The sequence below is a fragment of the Leuresthes tenuis genome, unplaced genomic scaffold, assembly GCF_036924035.1.
Source record: "Leuresthes tenuis unplaced genomic scaffold, fLeuTen1.0.hap1 SCAF_23, whole genome shotgun sequence".
NCBI classification, from domain to species: Eukaryota; Metazoa; Chordata; class Actinopteri; order Atheriniformes; family Atherinopsidae; genus Leuresthes; species Leuresthes tenuis.
In genome coordinates, this window is record NW_027325377.1 from 6270134 (window position 1) to 6286870 (window position 16737).

At 41.1% G+C, this 16737-nt stretch overlaps 10 non-coding genes across 10 annotated transcripts; all 10 read left to right on the plus strand.

Moving 5' to 3' along the window:
* Positions 1-2290: 2290 nt before the first annotated feature.
* trnap-ugg (transfer RNA proline (anticodon UGG)) lies at positions 2291-2362 on the plus strand. The gene has a single exon. It is a non-coding gene; the product is annotated as a tRNA-Pro (tRNA).
* Positions 2363-3172: 810 nt separating this feature from the next.
* On the plus strand, positions 3173-3244 carry trnap-ugg (transfer RNA proline (anticodon UGG)). The gene has a single exon. It is a non-coding gene; the product is annotated as a tRNA-Pro (tRNA).
* A 1315-nt stretch (positions 3245-4559) lies between these two features.
* Positions 4560-4631, plus strand: trnap-ugg (transfer RNA proline (anticodon UGG)). The gene has a single exon. It is a non-coding gene; the product is annotated as a tRNA-Pro (tRNA).
* Positions 4632-7342: 2711 nt separating this feature from the next.
* On the plus strand, positions 7343-7414 carry trnap-ugg (transfer RNA proline (anticodon UGG)). Its single transcript has one exon. It is a non-coding gene; the product is annotated as a tRNA-Pro (tRNA).
* Positions 7415-8847: 1433 nt separating this feature from the next.
* trnap-ugg (transfer RNA proline (anticodon UGG)) lies at positions 8848-8919 on the plus strand. Its single transcript has one exon. It is a non-coding gene; the product is annotated as a tRNA-Pro (tRNA).
* Positions 8920-10348: 1429 nt separating this feature from the next.
* Positions 10349-10420, plus strand: trnap-ugg (transfer RNA proline (anticodon UGG)). The gene has a single exon. It is a non-coding gene; the product is annotated as a tRNA-Pro (tRNA).
* Positions 10421-11843: 1423 nt separating this feature from the next.
* Positions 11844-11915, plus strand: trnap-agg (transfer RNA proline (anticodon AGG)). The gene has a single exon. It is a non-coding gene; the product is annotated as a tRNA-Pro (tRNA).
* A 1299-nt stretch (positions 11916-13214) lies between these two features.
* trnap-ugg (transfer RNA proline (anticodon UGG)) lies at positions 13215-13286 on the plus strand. The gene has a single exon. It is a non-coding gene; the product is annotated as a tRNA-Pro (tRNA).
* A 1428-nt stretch (positions 13287-14714) lies between these two features.
* Positions 14715-14786, plus strand: trnap-ugg (transfer RNA proline (anticodon UGG)). Its single transcript has one exon. It is a non-coding gene; the product is annotated as a tRNA-Pro (tRNA).
* A 1432-nt stretch (positions 14787-16218) lies between these two features.
* On the plus strand, positions 16219-16290 carry trnap-ugg (transfer RNA proline (anticodon UGG)). The gene has a single exon. It is a non-coding gene; the product is annotated as a tRNA-Pro (tRNA).
* Positions 16291-16737: the final 447 nt, after the last annotated feature.

The following is a 16737-nucleotide window of genomic DNA, read 5'->3' on the forward strand; positions in this document are numbered from 1 at the left end:
CTGTCTTAAAGTTGGTCTTGTTGACAAAATATGACGTGAGTTTAGGTGGTGGTGAAATCTATGATAAATGCTTGATGGGTGACTTTGGGTTGCTTCTTTGATCCCAAATGCAACTCTCTTGTTCACTCAAGTTGTTAATTAAGAGTGCTGATAACAATTGCAAACATGTCATGTCTTACTTTGTTGTTTGGAGCTGTAGCAGTTTGCTGTCCCCTAACTCAACATGAGTGAATACACTGAACAACCCCAAGGTTAAAACCACTGACAGTTAAGTGAACATCTCTTCTTCTTTTTTACAATGCATTTTTTAGCTGGACAAACCATTATGCCAGCTTTTACTTGGATTTTTCGTTGACCCTCCACAAGTTTACACTCACAGCTGGGATTTGCAGTGTTACAGATTCATTTACACACATACTTTTGGCAACTAATCTCCACTTTAGAATAAGAGATTAGAGAACTTTGAAATAAAAAAGACGGAAGCCACGCTGACAATGAGTGAGCTGAAGTGAAAGTTCTAGGATGTCTCTATTCGAAGATCGAACGTACAGAGGGTATCTTTTTGTACTCTGTGGTGCGGGCGCTCTTGTGATGGCTGACACGGCTTGGAACCTGTTCTGTCTTAAAGTTGGTCTTGTTGATAAAATATGACGTGAGTTTAGGTGGTGGTGAGTTGGTGGAACCTGGCGGATGAGTCAAAGAAGAAAGAAATCCATCACAAATTCCCAGGATTCTGTGGCCGTTTTAGCTGTCCACGCGCTCTCTCATCAAAGGCAAACACAGCAAATTTCGGCTCGTTGTTCTAGGGGTATGATTCTCGCTTTGGGTGCGAGAGGTCCCAGGTTCAAATCCCGGACGAGCCCTTCCCAGCTTTATTGACCTTGTATCTCTGCTTTACTGTGACGAAGAAGGATTGAATGAACAATTACTAGTATGACAACACCCACAAATGCACTTGGTATCAAAGGACAATACAACTCAAAGCTCCCCCACTCATTCCTAAGTTGCCTCAAGTCCTTCTTAAATTAAGTTCTTATGTGGAACTTGATTGACAGATCCAGAAGTCAATACCAGTATCTTGTAAGCACACACTCTGCAGTCTCGTCTCAGGCAGTTTTGGTATGTGTTCTTTAAATCAAGACAGAAACGCTTTGTATTCATATGCGCATGGAAAATAATTTAATTCTGAGATTTTCCAGATTTTTAAACATAAAGGAGGAAACTGAAATATAGATCTGTAAGGGAATAGAAGACCAGCATGGACATGGGGCTTTTCAAAAGATGGATTGATTACACCTAGCTTAGACCCTGTAGTACATAGCAAATTGACAGAGACGCACTGAGATGCTCAAGTGCAGAAGTGACAAAAGGAGCTAGTACATCAACCCACAGTCTAATTAGGATGCAATCCAAATCACATGATGATTGTTTAGGATACCCAATTGCTGACATGAACTCAGGAAGATCAATGGCAGAAAAATGGAGATGTGGAACCTGTTCTGTCTTAAAGTTGGTCTTGTTGACAAAATATGACGTGAGTTTAGGTGGTGGTGAAATCTATGATAAATGCTTGATGGGTGACTTTGGGTTGCTTCTTTGATCCCAAATGCAACTCTCTTGTTCACTCAAGTTGTTAATTAAGAGTGCTGATAACAATTGCAAACATGTCATGTCTTACTTTGTTGTTTGGAGCTGTAGCAGTTTGCTGTCCCCTAACTCAACATGAGTGAATACACTGAACAACCCCAAGGTTAAAACCACTGACAGTTAAGTGAACATCTCTTCTTCTTTTTTACAATGCATTTTTTAGCTGGACAAACCATTATGCCAGCTTTTACTTGGATTTTTCGTTGACCCTCCACAAGTTTACACTCACAGCTGGGATTTGCAGTGTTACAGATTCATTTACACACATACTTTTGGCAACTAATCTCCACTTTAGAATAAGAGATTAGAGAACTTTGAAATAAAAAAGACGGAAGCCACGCTGACAATGAGTGAGCTGAAGTGAAAGTTCTAGGATGTCTCTATTCGAAGATCGAACGTACAGAGGGTATCTTTTTGTACTCTGTGGTGCGGGCGCTCTTGTGATGGCTGACACGGCTTGGAACCTGTTCTGTCTTAAAGTTGGTCTTGTTGATAAAATATGACGTGAGTTTAGGTGGTGGTGAGTTGGTGGAACCTGGCGGATGAGTCAAAGAAGAAAGAAAGCCATCACAAATTCCCAGGATTCTGTGGCCGTTTTAGCTGTCCACGCGCTCTCTCATCAAAGGCAAACACAGCAAATTTCGGCTCGTTGTTCTAGGGGTATGATTCTCGCTTTGGGTGCGAGAGGTCCCGGGTTCAAATCCCGGACGAGCCCTTCCCAGCTTTATTGACCTTGTATCTCTGCTTTACTGTGAAGAAGAAGGATTGAATGAACAATTACTAGTATGACAACACCCACAAATGCACTTGGTATCAAAGGACAATACAACTCAAAGCTCCCCCACTCATTCCTAAGTTGCCTCAAGTCCTTCTTAAATTAAGTTCTTATGTGGAACTTGATTGACAGATCCAGAAGTCAATACCAGTATCTTGTAAGCACACACTCTGCAGTCTCGTCTCAGGCAGTTTTGGTATGTGTTCTTTAAATCAAGACAGAAACGCTTTGTATTCATATGCGCATGGAAAATAATTTAATTCTGAGATTTTCCAGATTTTTAAACATAAAGGAGGAAACTGAAATATAGATCTGTAAGGGAATAGAAGACCAGCATGGACATGGGGCTTTTCAAAAGATGGATTGATTACACCTAGCTTAGACCCTGTAGTACATAGCAAATTGACAGAGACGCACTGAGATGCTCAAGTGCAGAAGTGACGATAGGAGCTAGTACATCAACCCACAGTCTAATTAGGATGCAATCCAAATCAAATGATGATTGTTTAGGATACCCAATTGCTGACATGAACTCAGGAAGATCAATGGCAGAAAAATGGAGATGTGGAACCTGTTCTGTCTTAAAGTTGGTCTTGTTGATAAAATATGACGTGAGTTTAGGTGGTAGTGAGTTGGTGGAACCTGGCGGATGAGTCAAAGAAGAAAGAAATCCATCACAAATTCCCAGGATTCTGTGGCCGTTTTAGCTGTCCACGCGCTCTCTCATCAAAGGCAAACACAGCAAATTTCGGCTCGTTGTTCTAGGGGTATGATTCTCGCTTTGGGTGCGAGAGGTCCCGGGTTCAAATCCCGGACGAGCCCTTCCCAGCTTTATTGACCTTGTATCTCTGCTTTACTGTGAAGAAGAAGGATTGAATGAACAATTACTAGTATGACAACACCCAGAAATGCACTGGGTATCAAAGGACAATACAACTCAAAGCTCCCCCACTCATTCCTAAGTTGCCTCAAGTCCTTCTTAAATTAAGTTCTTATGTGGAACTTGATTGACAGATCCAGAAGTCAATACCAGTATCACTTGAGCACACACTCTGCAGTCTCGTCTCAGGCAGTTTTGGTATGTTTTCTTTAAATCAAGACGGAAACGCTTCGTATTCATATGCGTATGGAACATAATTGAATTCTCAGATTTTTAAACATAAAGGAGGAAACTGAAATATAGATCTGTAAGGGAATAGAAGACCAGCATGGACATGGGTCTTTTCAAAAGATGGATTGATTACACCTAGCTTAGACCCTGTAGTACATAGCAAATTGACAGAGACGCACTGAGATGCTCAAGTGCAGAAGTGACGATAGGAGCTAGTACATCAACCCACAGTCTAATTAGGATGCAATCCAAATCACATGATGATTGTTTAGGATACCCAATTGCTGACATGAACTCAGGAAGATCAATGGCAGAAAAATGGAGATGTGGAACCTGTTCTGTCTTAAAGTTGGTCTTGTTGACAACTTGTTAATTAAGAGTGCTGATAACAATTGCAAACATGTTGTGTCTTACTTTGTTGTTTGGAGCTGTAGCAGTTTGCTGTCCCCTAACTCAACATGAGTGAATACACTGAACAACCCCAAGGTTAAAACCACTGACAGTTAAGTGAACATCTCTTCTTCTTTTTTACAATGCATTTTTTAGCTGGACAAACCATTATGCCAGCTTTTACTTGGATTTTTCGTTGACCCTCCACAAGTTTACACTCACAGCTGGGATTTGCAGTGTTACAGATTCATTTACACACATACTTTTGGCAACTAATCTCCACTTTAGAATAAGAGATTAGAGAACTTTGAAATAAAAAAGACGGAAGCCACGCTGACAATGAGTGAGCTGAAGTGAAAGTTCTAGGATGTCTCTATTCGAAGATCGAACGTACAGAGGGTATCTTTTTGTACTCTGTGGTGCGGGCGCTCTTGTGATGGCTGACACGGCTTGGAACCTGTTCTGTCTTAAAGTTGGTCTTGTTGATAAAATATGACGTGAGTTTAGGTGGTGGTGAGTTGGTGGAACCTGGCGGATGAGTCAAAGAAGAAAGAAATCCATCACAAATTCCCAGGATTCTGTGGCCGTTTTAGCTGTCCACGCGCTCTCTCATCAAAGGCAAACACAGCAAATTTCGGCTCGTTGTTCTAGGGGTATGATTCTCGCTTTGGGTGCGAGAGGTCCCGGGTTCAAATCCCGGACGAGCCCTTCCCAGCTTTATTGACCTTGTATCTCTGCTTTACTGTGACGAAGAAGGATTGAATGAACAATTACTAGTATGACAACACCCACAAATGCACTTGGTATCAAAGGACAATACAACTCAAAGCTCCCCCACTCATTCCTAAGTTGCCTCAAGTCCTTCTTAAATTAAGTTCTTATGTGGAACTTGATTGACAGATCAAGAAGTCAATACCAGTATCTTGTAAGCACACACTCTGCAGTCTCGTCTCAGGCAGTTTTGGTATGTTTTCTTTAAATCAAGACGGAAACGCTTCGTATTCATATGCGTATGGAACATAATTGAATTCTCAGATTTTTAAACATAAAGGAGGAAACTGAAATATAGATCTGTAAGGGAATAGAAGACCAGCATGGACATGGGTCTTTTCAAAAGATGGATTGATTACACCTAGCTTAGACCCTGTAGTACATAGCAAATTGACAGAGACGCACTGAGATGCTCAAGTGCAGAAGTGACGATAGGAGCTAGTACATCAACCCACAGTCTAATTAGGATGCAATCCAAATCACATGATGATTGTTTAGGATACCCAATTGCTGACATGAACTCAGGAAGATCAATGGCAGAAAAATGGAGATGTGGAACCTGTTCTGTCTTAAAGTTGGTCTTGTTGACAACTTGTTAATTAAGAGTGCTGATAACAATTGCAAACATGTTGTGTCTTACTTTGTTGTTTGGAGCTGTAGCAGTTTGCTGTCCCCTAACTCAACATGAGTGAATACACTGAACAACCCCAAGGTTAAAACCACTGACAGTTAAGTGAACATCTCTTCTTCTTTTTTACAATGCATTTTTTAGCTGGACAAACCATTATGCCAGCTTTTACTTGGATTTTTCGTTGACCCTCCACAAGTTTACACTCACAGCTGGGATTTGCAGTGTTACAGATTCATTTACACACATACTTTTGGCAACTAATCTCCACTTTAGAATAAGAGATTAGAGAACTTTGAAATAAAAAAGACGGAAGCCACGCTGACAATGAGTGAGCTGAAGTGAAAGTTCTAGGATGTCTCTATTCGAAGATCGAACGTACAGAGGGTATCTTTTTGTACTCTGTGGTGCGGGCGCTCTTGTGATGGCTGACACGGCTTGGAACCTGTTCTGTCTTAAAGTTGGTCTTGTTGATAAAATATGACGTGAGTTTAGGTGGTGGTGAGTTGGTGGAACCTGGCGGATGAGTCAAAGAAGAAAGAAATCCATCACAAATTCCCAGGATTCTGTGGCCGTTTTAGCTGTCCACGCGCTCTCTCATCAAAGGCAAACACAGCAAATTTCGGCTCGTTGTTCTAGGGGTATGATTCTCGCTTTGGGTGCGAGAGGTCCCAGGTTCAAATCCCGGACGAGCCCTTCCCAGCTTTATTGACCTTGTATCTCTGCTTTACTGTGACGAAGAAGGATTGAATGAACAATTACTAGTATGACAACACCCACAAATGCACTTGGTATCAAAGGACAATACAACTCAAAGCTCCCCCACTCATTCCTAAGTTGCCTCAAGTCCTTCTTAAATTAAGTTCTTATGTGGAACTTGATTGACAGATCCAGAAGTCAATACCAGTATCTTGTAAGCACACACTCTGCAGTCTCGTCTCAGGCAGTTTTGGTATGTGTTCTTTAAATCAAGACAGAAACGCTTTGTATTCATATGCGCATGGAAAATAATTTAATTCTGAGATTTTCCAGATTTTTAAACATAAAGGAGGAAACTGAAATATAGATCTGTAAGGGAATAGAAGACCAGCATGGACATGGGGCTTTTCAAAAGATGGATTGATTACACCTAGCTTAGACCCTGTAGTACATAGCAAATTGACAGAGACGCACTGAGATGCTCAAGTGCAGAAGTGACGATAGGAGCTAGTACATCAACCCACAGTCTAATTAGGATGCAATCCAAATCACATGATGATTGTTTAGGATACCCAATTGCTGACATGAACTCAGGAAGATCAATGGCAGAAAAATGGAGATGTGGAACCTGTTCTGTCTTAAAGTTGGTCTTGTTGACAACTTGTTAATTAAGAGTGCTGATAACAATTGCAAACATGTTGTGTCTTACTTTGTTGTTTGGAGCTGTAGCAGTTTGCTGTCCCCTAACTCAACATGAGTGAATACACTGAACAACCCCAAGGTTAAAACCACTGACAGTTAAGTGAACATCTCTTCTTCTTTTTTACAATGCATTTTTTAGCTGGACAAACCATTATGCCAGCTTTTACTTGGATTTTTCGTTGACCCTCCACAAGTTTACACTCACAGCTGGGATTTGCAGTGTTACAGATTCATTTACACACATACTTTTGGCAACTAATCTTCACTTTAGAATAAGAGATTAGAGAACTTTGAAATGAAAAAGACGGAAGCCACGCTGACAATGAGTGAGCTGAAGTGAAAGTTCTAGGATGTCTCTATTCGAAGATCGAACGTACAGAGGGTATCTTTTTGTACTCTGTGGTGCGGGCGCTCTTGTGATGGCTGACACGGCTTGGAACCTGTTCTGTCTTAAAGTTGGTCTTGTTGATAAAATATAACGTGAGTTTAGGTGGTGGTGAGTTGGTGGAACCTGGCGGATGAGTCAAAGAAGAAAGAAATCCATCAAATATTCCCAGGATTCTGTGGCCGTTTTAGCTGTCCACGCGCTCTCTCATCAAAGGCAAACACAGCAAATTTCGGCTCGTTGGTCTAGGGGTATGATTCTCGCTTTGGGTGCGAGAGGTCCCGGGCTCAAATCCCGGACGAGCCCTTCCCAGCTTTATTGACCTTGTATCTCTGCTTTACTGTGAAGAAGAAGAAGGATTGAATGAACAATTACTAGTATGACAACACCCACAAATGCACTTGGTATCAAAGGACAATACAACTCAAAGCTCCCCCACTCATTCCTAAGTTGCCTCAAGTCCTTCTTAAATTAAGTTCTTATGTGGAACGTGATTGACAGATCCAGAAGTCAATACCAGTATCTTGTAAGCACATACTCTGCAGTCTCGTCTCAGGCAGTTTTGGTATGTGTTCTTTAAATCAAGACAGAATAGCTTTGTATTCATATGCGCATGGAAAATAATTTAATTCTGAGATTTTCCAGATTTTTAAACATAAAGGAGGAAACTGAAATATAGATCTGTAAGGGAATAGAAGACCAGCATGGACATGGGTCTTTTCAAAAGATGGATTGATTACACCTAGCTTAGACCCTGTAGTACATAGCAAATTGACAGAGACGCACTGAGATGCTCAAGTGCAGAAGTGACGATAGGAGCTAGTACATCAACCCACAGTCTAATTAGGATGCAATCCAAATCACATGATGATTGTTTAGGATACCCAATTGCTGACATGAACTCAGGAAGATCAATGGCAGAAAAATGGAGATGTGGAACCTGTTCTGTCTTAAAGTTGGTCTTGTTGACAAAATATGACGTGAGTTTAGGTGGTGGTGAAACCTATGATAAATGCTTGATGGGTGACTTTGGGTTGCTTCTTTGATCACAAATGCGTCTCTCTTTGTTCACTCAACTTGTTAATTAAGAGTGCTGATAACAATTGCAAACATGTTGTGTCTTACTTTGTTGTTTGGAGCTGTAGCAGTTTGCTGTCCCCTAACTCAACATGAGTGAATACACTGAACAACCCCAACGTTAAAACCACTGACAGTTAAGTGAACAACTCTTCTTCTTTTTTACAATGCAATTTTAAGCTGGACAAACCGTTATGCCAGCTTTTACTTGGATTTTTCGTTGACCCTCCACAAGTTTACACTCACAGCTGGGATTTGCAGTGTTACAGATTCATTTACACACATACTTTTGGCAACCAATCTCCACTTTAGAATAAGAGATTAGAGAACTTTGAAATAAAAAAGACGGAAGCCACGCTGACAATGAGTGAGCTGAAGTGAAAGTTCTAGGATGTCTCTATTCGAAGATCGAACGTACAGAGGGTATCTTTTTGTACTCTGTGGTGCGGGCGCTCTTGTGATGGCTGTGACGGCTCTTGAAACCTGTTCTGTCTTAAAGTTGGTCTTGTTGATAAAATATAACGTGAGTTTAGGTGGTGGTGAGTTGGTGGAACCTGGCGGATGAGTCAAAGAAGAAAGAAAGCAATCACAAATTCCCAGGATTCTGTGGCCGTTTTAGCTGTCCACGCGCTCTCTCATCAAAGGCAAACACAGCAAATTTCGGCTCGTTGGTCTAGGGGTATGATTCTCGCTTTGGGTGCGAGAGGTCCCGGGTTCAAATCCCGGACGAGCCCTTCCCAGCTTTATTGACCTTGTATCTCTGCTTTACTGTGAAGAAGAAGGATTGAATGAACAATTACTAGTATGACAACACCCACAAATGCACTTGGTATCAAAGGACAATACAACTCAAAGCTCCCCCACTCATTCCTAAGTTGCCTCAAGTCCTTCTTAAATTAAGTTCTTATGTGGAACTTGATTGACAGATCCAGAAGTCAATACCAGTATCTTGTAAGCACACACTCTGCAGTCTCGTCTCAGGCAGTTTTGGTATGTGTTCTTTAAATCAAGACAGAAACGCTTTGTATTCATATGCGCATGGAAAATAATTGAATTCTGAGATTTTCCAGATTTTTAAACATAAAGGAGGAAACTGAAATATAGATCTGTAAGGGAATATAAGACCAGCATGGACATGGGGCTTTTCAAAACATGGATTGATTACACCTAGCTTAGACCCTGTAGTACATAGCAAATTGACAGAGACGCACTGAGATGCTCAAGTGCAGAAGTGACAAAAGGAGCTAGTACATCAACCCACAGTCTAATTAGGATGCAATCCAAATCACATGATGATTGTTTAGGATACCCAATTGCTGACATGAACTCAGGAAGATCAATGGCAGAAAAATGGAGATGTGGAACCTGTTCTGTCTTAAAGTTGGTCTTGTTGACAAAATATGACGTGAGTTTAGGTGGTGGTGAAACCTATGATAAATGCTTGATGGGTGACTTTGGGTTGCTTCTTTGATCCCAAATGCAACTCTCTTGTTCACTCAAGTTGTTAATTAAGAGTGCTGATAACAATTGCAAACATGTCATGTCTTACTTTGTTGTTTGGAGCTGTAGCAGTTTGCTGTCCCCTAACTCAACATGAGTGAATACACTGAACAACCCCAACGTTAAAACCACTGACAGTTAAGTGAACAACTCTTCTTCTTTTTTACAATGCAATTTTTAGCTGGACAAACCGTTATGCCAGCTTTTACTTGGATTTTTCGTTGACCCTCCACAAGTTTACACTCACAGCTGGGATTTGCAGTGTTACAGATTCATTTACACACATACTTTTGGCAACTGATCTCCACTTTAGAATAAGAGATTAGAGAACTTTGAAATAAAAAAGACGGAAGCCACGCTGACAATGAGTGAGCTGAAGTGAAAGTTCTAGGATGTCTCTATTCGAAGATCGAACGTACAGAGGGTATCTTTTTGTACTCTGTGGTGCGGGCGCTCTTGTGATGGCTGTGACGGCTCTTGAAACCTGTTCTGTCTTAAAATTGGTCTTGTTGATAAAATATAACGTGAGTTTAGGTGGTGGTGAGTTGGTGGAACCTGGCGGATGAGTCAAAGAAGAAAGAAATCCATCACAAATTCCCAGGATTCTGTGGCCGTTTTAGCTGTCCACGCGCTCTCTCATCAAAGGCAAACACAGCAAATTTCGGCTCGTTGGTCTAGGGGTATGATTCTCGCTTTGGGTGCGAGAGGTCCCGGGTTCAAATCCCGGACGAGCCCTTCCCAGCTTTATTGACCTTGTATCTCTGCTTTACTGTGAAGAATAAGAAGGATTGAATGAACAATTACTAGTATGACAACACCCACAAATGTACTTGGTATCAAAGGACAATACAACTCAAAGCTCCCCCACTCATTCCTAAGTTGCCTCAAGTCCTTCTTAAATTAAGTTCTTATGTGGAACTTGATTGACAGATCCAGAAGTCAATACCAGTATCTTGTAAGCACACACTCTGCAGTCTCGTCTCAGGCAGTTTTGGTATGTGTTCTTTAAATCAAGACGGAAACGCTTCATATTCATATGCGTATGGAAAATAATTGAATTCTCAGATTTTTAAACATAAAGGAGGAAACTGAAATATAGATCTGTAAGGGAATAGAAGACCAGCATGGACATGGGGCTTTTCAAAACATGGATTGATTACACCTAGCTTAGACCCTGTAGTACATAGCAAATTGACAGAGACGCACTGAGATGCTCAAGTGCAGAAGTGACAAAAGGAGCTAGTACATCAACCCACAGTCTAATTAGGATGCAATCCAAATCACATGATGATTGTTTAGGATACCCAATTGCTGACATGAACTCAGGAAGATCAATGGCAGAAAAATGGAGATGTGGAACCTGTTCTGTCTTAAAGTTGGTCTTGTTGACAAAATATGACGTGAGTTTAGGTGGTGGTGAAACCTATGATAAATGCTTGATGGGTGACTTTGGGTTGCTTCTTTGATCCCAAATGCAACTCTCTTGTTCACTCAAGTTGTTAATTAAGAGTGCTGATAACAATTGCAAACATGTCATGTCTTACTTTGTTGTTTGGAGCTGTAGCAGTTTGCTGTCCCCTAACTCAACATGAGTGAATACACTGAACAACCCCAACGTTAAAACCACTGACAGTTAAGTGAACATCTCTTCTTCTTTTTTACAATGCATTTTTTAGCTGGACAAACCGTTATGCCAGCTTTTACTTGGATTTTTCGTTGACCCTCCACAAGTTTACACTCACAGCTGGGATTTGCAGTGTTACAGATTCATTTACACACATACTTTTGGCAACTAATCTCCACTTTAGAATAAGAGATTAGAGAACTTTGAAATAAAAAAGACGGAAGCCACGCTGACAATGAGTGAGCTGAAGTGAAAGTTCTAGGATGTCTCTATTCGAAGATCGAACGTACAGAGGGTATCTTTTTGTACTCTGTGGTGCGGGCGCTCTTGTGATGGCTGTGACGGCTCTTGGAACCTGTTCTGTCTTAAAGTTGGTCTTGTTGATAAAATATAACGTGAGTTTAGGTGGTGGTGAGTTGGTGGAACCTGGCGGATGAGTCAAAGAAGAAAGAAAGCCATCACAAATTCCCAGGATTCTGTGGCCGTTTTAGCTGTCCACGTGCTCTCTCATCAAAGGCAAACACAGCAAATTTCGGCTCGTTGGTCTAGGGGTATGATTCTCGCTTAGGGTGCGAGAGGTCCCGGGTTCAAATCCCGGACGAGCCCTTCCCAGCTTTATTGACCTTGTATCTCTGCTTTACTGTGAAGAAGAAGGATTGAATGAACAATTACTAGTATGACAACACCCACAAATGCACTTGGTATCAAAGGACAATACAACTCAAAGCTCCCCCACTCATTCCTAAGTTGCCTCAAGTCCTTCTTAAATTAAGTTCTTATGTGGAACTTGATTGACAGATCCAGAAGTCAATACCAGTATCTTGTAAACACACTCTGCAGTCTCGTCTCAGGCAGTTTTGGTATGTGTTCTTTAAATCAAGACAGAAACGCTTTGTATTCATATGCGCATGGAAAATAATTGAATTCTGAGATTTTCCAGATTGTTAAACATAAAGGAGGAAACTGAAATATAGATCTGTAAGGGAATATAAGACCAGCATGGACATGGGGCTTTTCAAAAGAGTAGTAGTACATAGCAAATTGACCGAGACGCACTGAGATGCTCAAGTGCAGAAGTGACGATAGGAGCTAGTACATCAACCCACAGTCTAATTAGGATGCAATCCAAATCACATGATGATTGTTTAGGATACCCAATTGCTGACATGAACTCAGGAAGATCAATGGCAGAAAAATGGAGATGTGGAACCTGTTCTGTCTTAAAGTTGGTCTTGTTGACAACTTGTTAATTAAGAGTGCTGATAACAATTGCAAACATGTTGTGTCTTACTTTGTTGTTTGGAGCTGTAGCAGTTTGCTGTCCCCTAACTCAACATGAGTGAATACACTGAACAACCCCAACGTTAAAACCACTGACAGTTAAGTGAACAACTCTTCTTCTTTTTTACAATGCAATTTTTAGCTGGACAAACCGTTATGCCAGCTTTTACTTGGATTTTTCGTTGACCCTCCACAAGTTTACACTCACAGCTGGGATTTGCAGTGTTACAGATTCATTTACACACATACTTTTGGCAACTAATCTCCACTTTAGAATAAGAGATTAGAGAACTTTGAAATAAAAAAGACGGAAGCCACGCTGACAATGAGTGAGCTGAAGTGAAAGTTCTAGGATGTCTCTATTCGAAGATCGAACGTACAGAGGGTATCTTTTTGTACTCTGTGGTGCGGGCGCTCTTGTGATGGCTGTGACGGCTCTTGGAACCTGTTCTGTCTTAAAGTTGGTCTTGTTGATAAAATATAACGTGAGTTTAGGTGGTGGTGAGTTGGTGGAACCTGGCGGATGAGTCAAAGAAGAAAGAAAGCCATCACAAATTCCCAGGATTCTGTGGCCGTTTTAGCTGTCCACGCGCTCTCTCATCAAAGGCAAACAAAGCAAATTTCGGCTCGTTGGTCTAGGGGTATGATTCTCGCTTTGGGTGCGAGAGGTCCCGGGTTCAAATCCCGGACGAGCCCTTCCCAGCTTTATTGACCTTGTATCTCTGCTTTACTGTGAAGAAGAAGGATTGAATGAACAATTACTAGTATGACAACACCCACAAATGCACTTGGTATCAAAGGACAATACAACTCAAAGCTCCCCCACTCATTCCTAAGTTGCCTCAAGTCCTTCTTAAATTAAGTTCTTATGTGGAACTTGATTGACAGATCCAGAAGTCAATACCAGTATCTTGTAAGCACACACTCTGCAGTCTCGTCTCAGGCAGTTTTGGTATGTGTTCTTTAAATCAAGACAGAAACGCTTTGTATTCATATGCGCATGGAAAATAATTGAATTCTGAGATTTTCCAGATTTTTAAACATAAAGGAGGAAACTGAAATATAGATCTGTAAGGGAATATAAGACCAGCATGGACATGGGGCTTTTCAAAACATGGATTGATTACACCTAGCTTAGACCCTGTAGTACATAGCAAATTGACAGAGACGCACTGAGATGCTCAAGTGCAGAAGTGACAAAAGGAGCTAGTACATCAACCCACAGTCTAATTAGGATGCAATCCAAATCACATGATGATTGTTTAGGATACCCAATTGCTGACATGAACTCAGGAAGATCAATGGCAGAAAAATGGAGATGTGGAACCTGTTCTGTCTTAAAGTTGGTCTTGTTGACAAAATATGACGTGAGTTTAGGTGGTGGTGAAACCTATGATAAATGCTTGATGGGTGACTTTGGGTTGCTTCTTTGATCACAAATGCGTCTCTCTTTGTTCACTCAACTTGTTAATTAAGAGTGCTGATAACAATTGCAAACATGTTGTGTCTTACTTTGTTGTTTGGAGCTGTAGCAGTTTGCTGTCCCCTAACTCAACATGAGTGAATACACTGAACAACCCCAAGGTTAAAACCACTGACAGTTAAGTGAACATCTCTTCTTCTTTTTTACAATGCATTTTTTAGCTGGACAAACCATTATGCCAGCTTTTACTTGGATTTTTCGTTGACCCTCCACAAGTTTACACTCACAGCTGGGATTTGCAGTGTTACAGATTCATTTACACACATACTTTTGGCAACTAATCTTCACTTTAGAATAAGAGATTAGAGAACTTTGAAATGAAAAAGACGGAAGCCACGCTGACAATGAGTGAGCTGAAGTGAAAGTTCTAGGATGTCTCTATTCGAAGATCGAACGTACAGAGGGTATCTTTTTGTACTCTGTGGTGCGGGCGCTCTTGTGATGGCTGACACGGCTTGGAACCTGTTCTGTCTTAAAGTTGGTCTTGTTGATAAAATATAACGTGAGTTTAGGTGGTGGTGAGTTGGTGGAACCTGGCGGATGAGTCAAAGAAGAAAGAAATCCATCAAAAATTCCCAGGATTCTGTGGCCGTTTTAGCTGTCCACGCGCTCTCTCATCAAAGGCAAACACAGCAAATTTCGGCTCGTTGGTCTAGGGGTATGATTCTCGCTTTGGGTGCGAGAGGTCCCGGGCTCAAATCCCGGACGAGCCCTTCCCAGCTTTATTGACCTTGTATCTCTGCTTTACTGTGAAGAAGAAGAAGGATTGAATGAACAATTACTAGTATGACAACACCCACAAATGCACTTGGTATCAAAGGACAATACAACTCAAAGCTCCCCCACTCATTCCTAAGTTGCCTCAAGTCCTTCTTAAATTAAGTTCTTATGTGGAACTTGATTGACAGATCCAGAAGTCAATACCAGTATCTTGTAAGCACACACTCTGCAGTCTCGTCTCAGGCAGTTTTGGTATGTGTTCTTTAAATCAAGACAGAAACGCTTTGTATTCATATGCGCATGGAAAATAATTTAATTCTGAGATTTTCCAGATTTTTAAACATAAAGGAGGAAACTGAAATATAGATCTGTAAGGGAATAGAAGACCAGCATGGACATGGGGCTTTTCAAAACATGGATTGATTACACCTAGCTTAGACCCTGTAGTACATAGCAAATTGACAGAGACGCACTGAGATGCTCAAGTGCAGAAGTGACAAAAGGAGCTAGTACATCAACCCACAGTCTAATTAGGATGCAATCCAAATCACATGATGATTGTTTAGGATACCCAATTGCTGACATGAACTCAGGAAGATCAATGGCAGAAAAATGGAGATGTGGAACCTGTTCTGTCTTAAAGTTGGTCTTGTTGACAAAATATGACGTGAGTTTAGGTGGTGGTGAAACCTATGATAAATGCTTGATGGGTGACTTTGGGTTGCTTCTTTGATCCCAAATGCAACTCTCTTGTTCACTCAAGTTGTTAATTAAGAGTGCTGATAACAATTGCAAACAAGTCATGTCTTACTTTGTTGTTTGGAGCTGTAGCAGTTTGCTGTCCCCTAACTCAACATGAGTGAATACACTGAACAACCCCAACGTTAAAACCACTGACAGTTAAGTGAACAACTCTTCTTCTTTTTTACAATGCAATTTTTAGCTGGACAAACCGTTATGCCAGCTTTTACTTGGATTTTTCGTTGACCCTCCACAAGTTTACACTCACAGCTGGGATTTGCAGTGTTACAGATTCATTTACACACATACTTTTGGCAACTAATCTCCACTTTAGAATAAGAGATTAGAGAACTTTGAAATAAAAAAGACGGAAGCCACGCTGACAATGAGTGAGCTGAAGTGAAAGTTCTAGGATGTCTCTATTCGAAGATCGAACGTACAGAGGGTATCTTTTTGTACTCTGTGGTGCGGGCGCTCTTGTGATGGCTGTGACGGCTCTTGGAACCTGTTCTGTCTTAAAGTTGGTCTTGTTGATAAAATATGACGTGAGTTTAGGTGGTGGTGAGTTGGTGGAACCTGGCGGATGAGTCAAAGAAGAAAGAAAGCAATCACAAATTCCCAGGATTCTGTGGCCGTTTTAGCTGTCCACGCGCTCTTTTATCAAAGGCAAACACAGCAAATTTCGGCTCGTTGGTCTAGGGGTATGATTCTCGCTTTGGGTGCGAGAGGTCCCGGGTTCAAATCCCGGACGAGCCCTTCCCAGCTTTATTGACCTTGTATCTCTGCTTTACTGTGAAGAAGAAGGATTGAACGAACAATTACTAGTATGACAACACCCACAAATGCACTTGGTATCAAAGGACAATACAACTCAAAACTCCCCCACTCATTCCTAAGTTGCCTCAAGTCCTTCTTAAATTAAGTTCTTATGTGGAACTTGATTGACAGATCCAGAAGTCAATACCAGTATCTTGTAAGCACACACTCTGCAGTCTCGTCTCAGGCAGTTTTGGTATGTGTTCTTTAAATCAAGACAGAAACGCTTTGTATTCATATGCGCATGGAAAATAATTGAATTCTCAGATTTTCCAGATTTTTAAACATAAAGGAGGAAACTGAAATATAGATCTGTAAGGGAATAGAAGACCAGTATGGACATGGGGCTTTTCAAAACATGGATTGATTACACCTAGCTTAGACCCT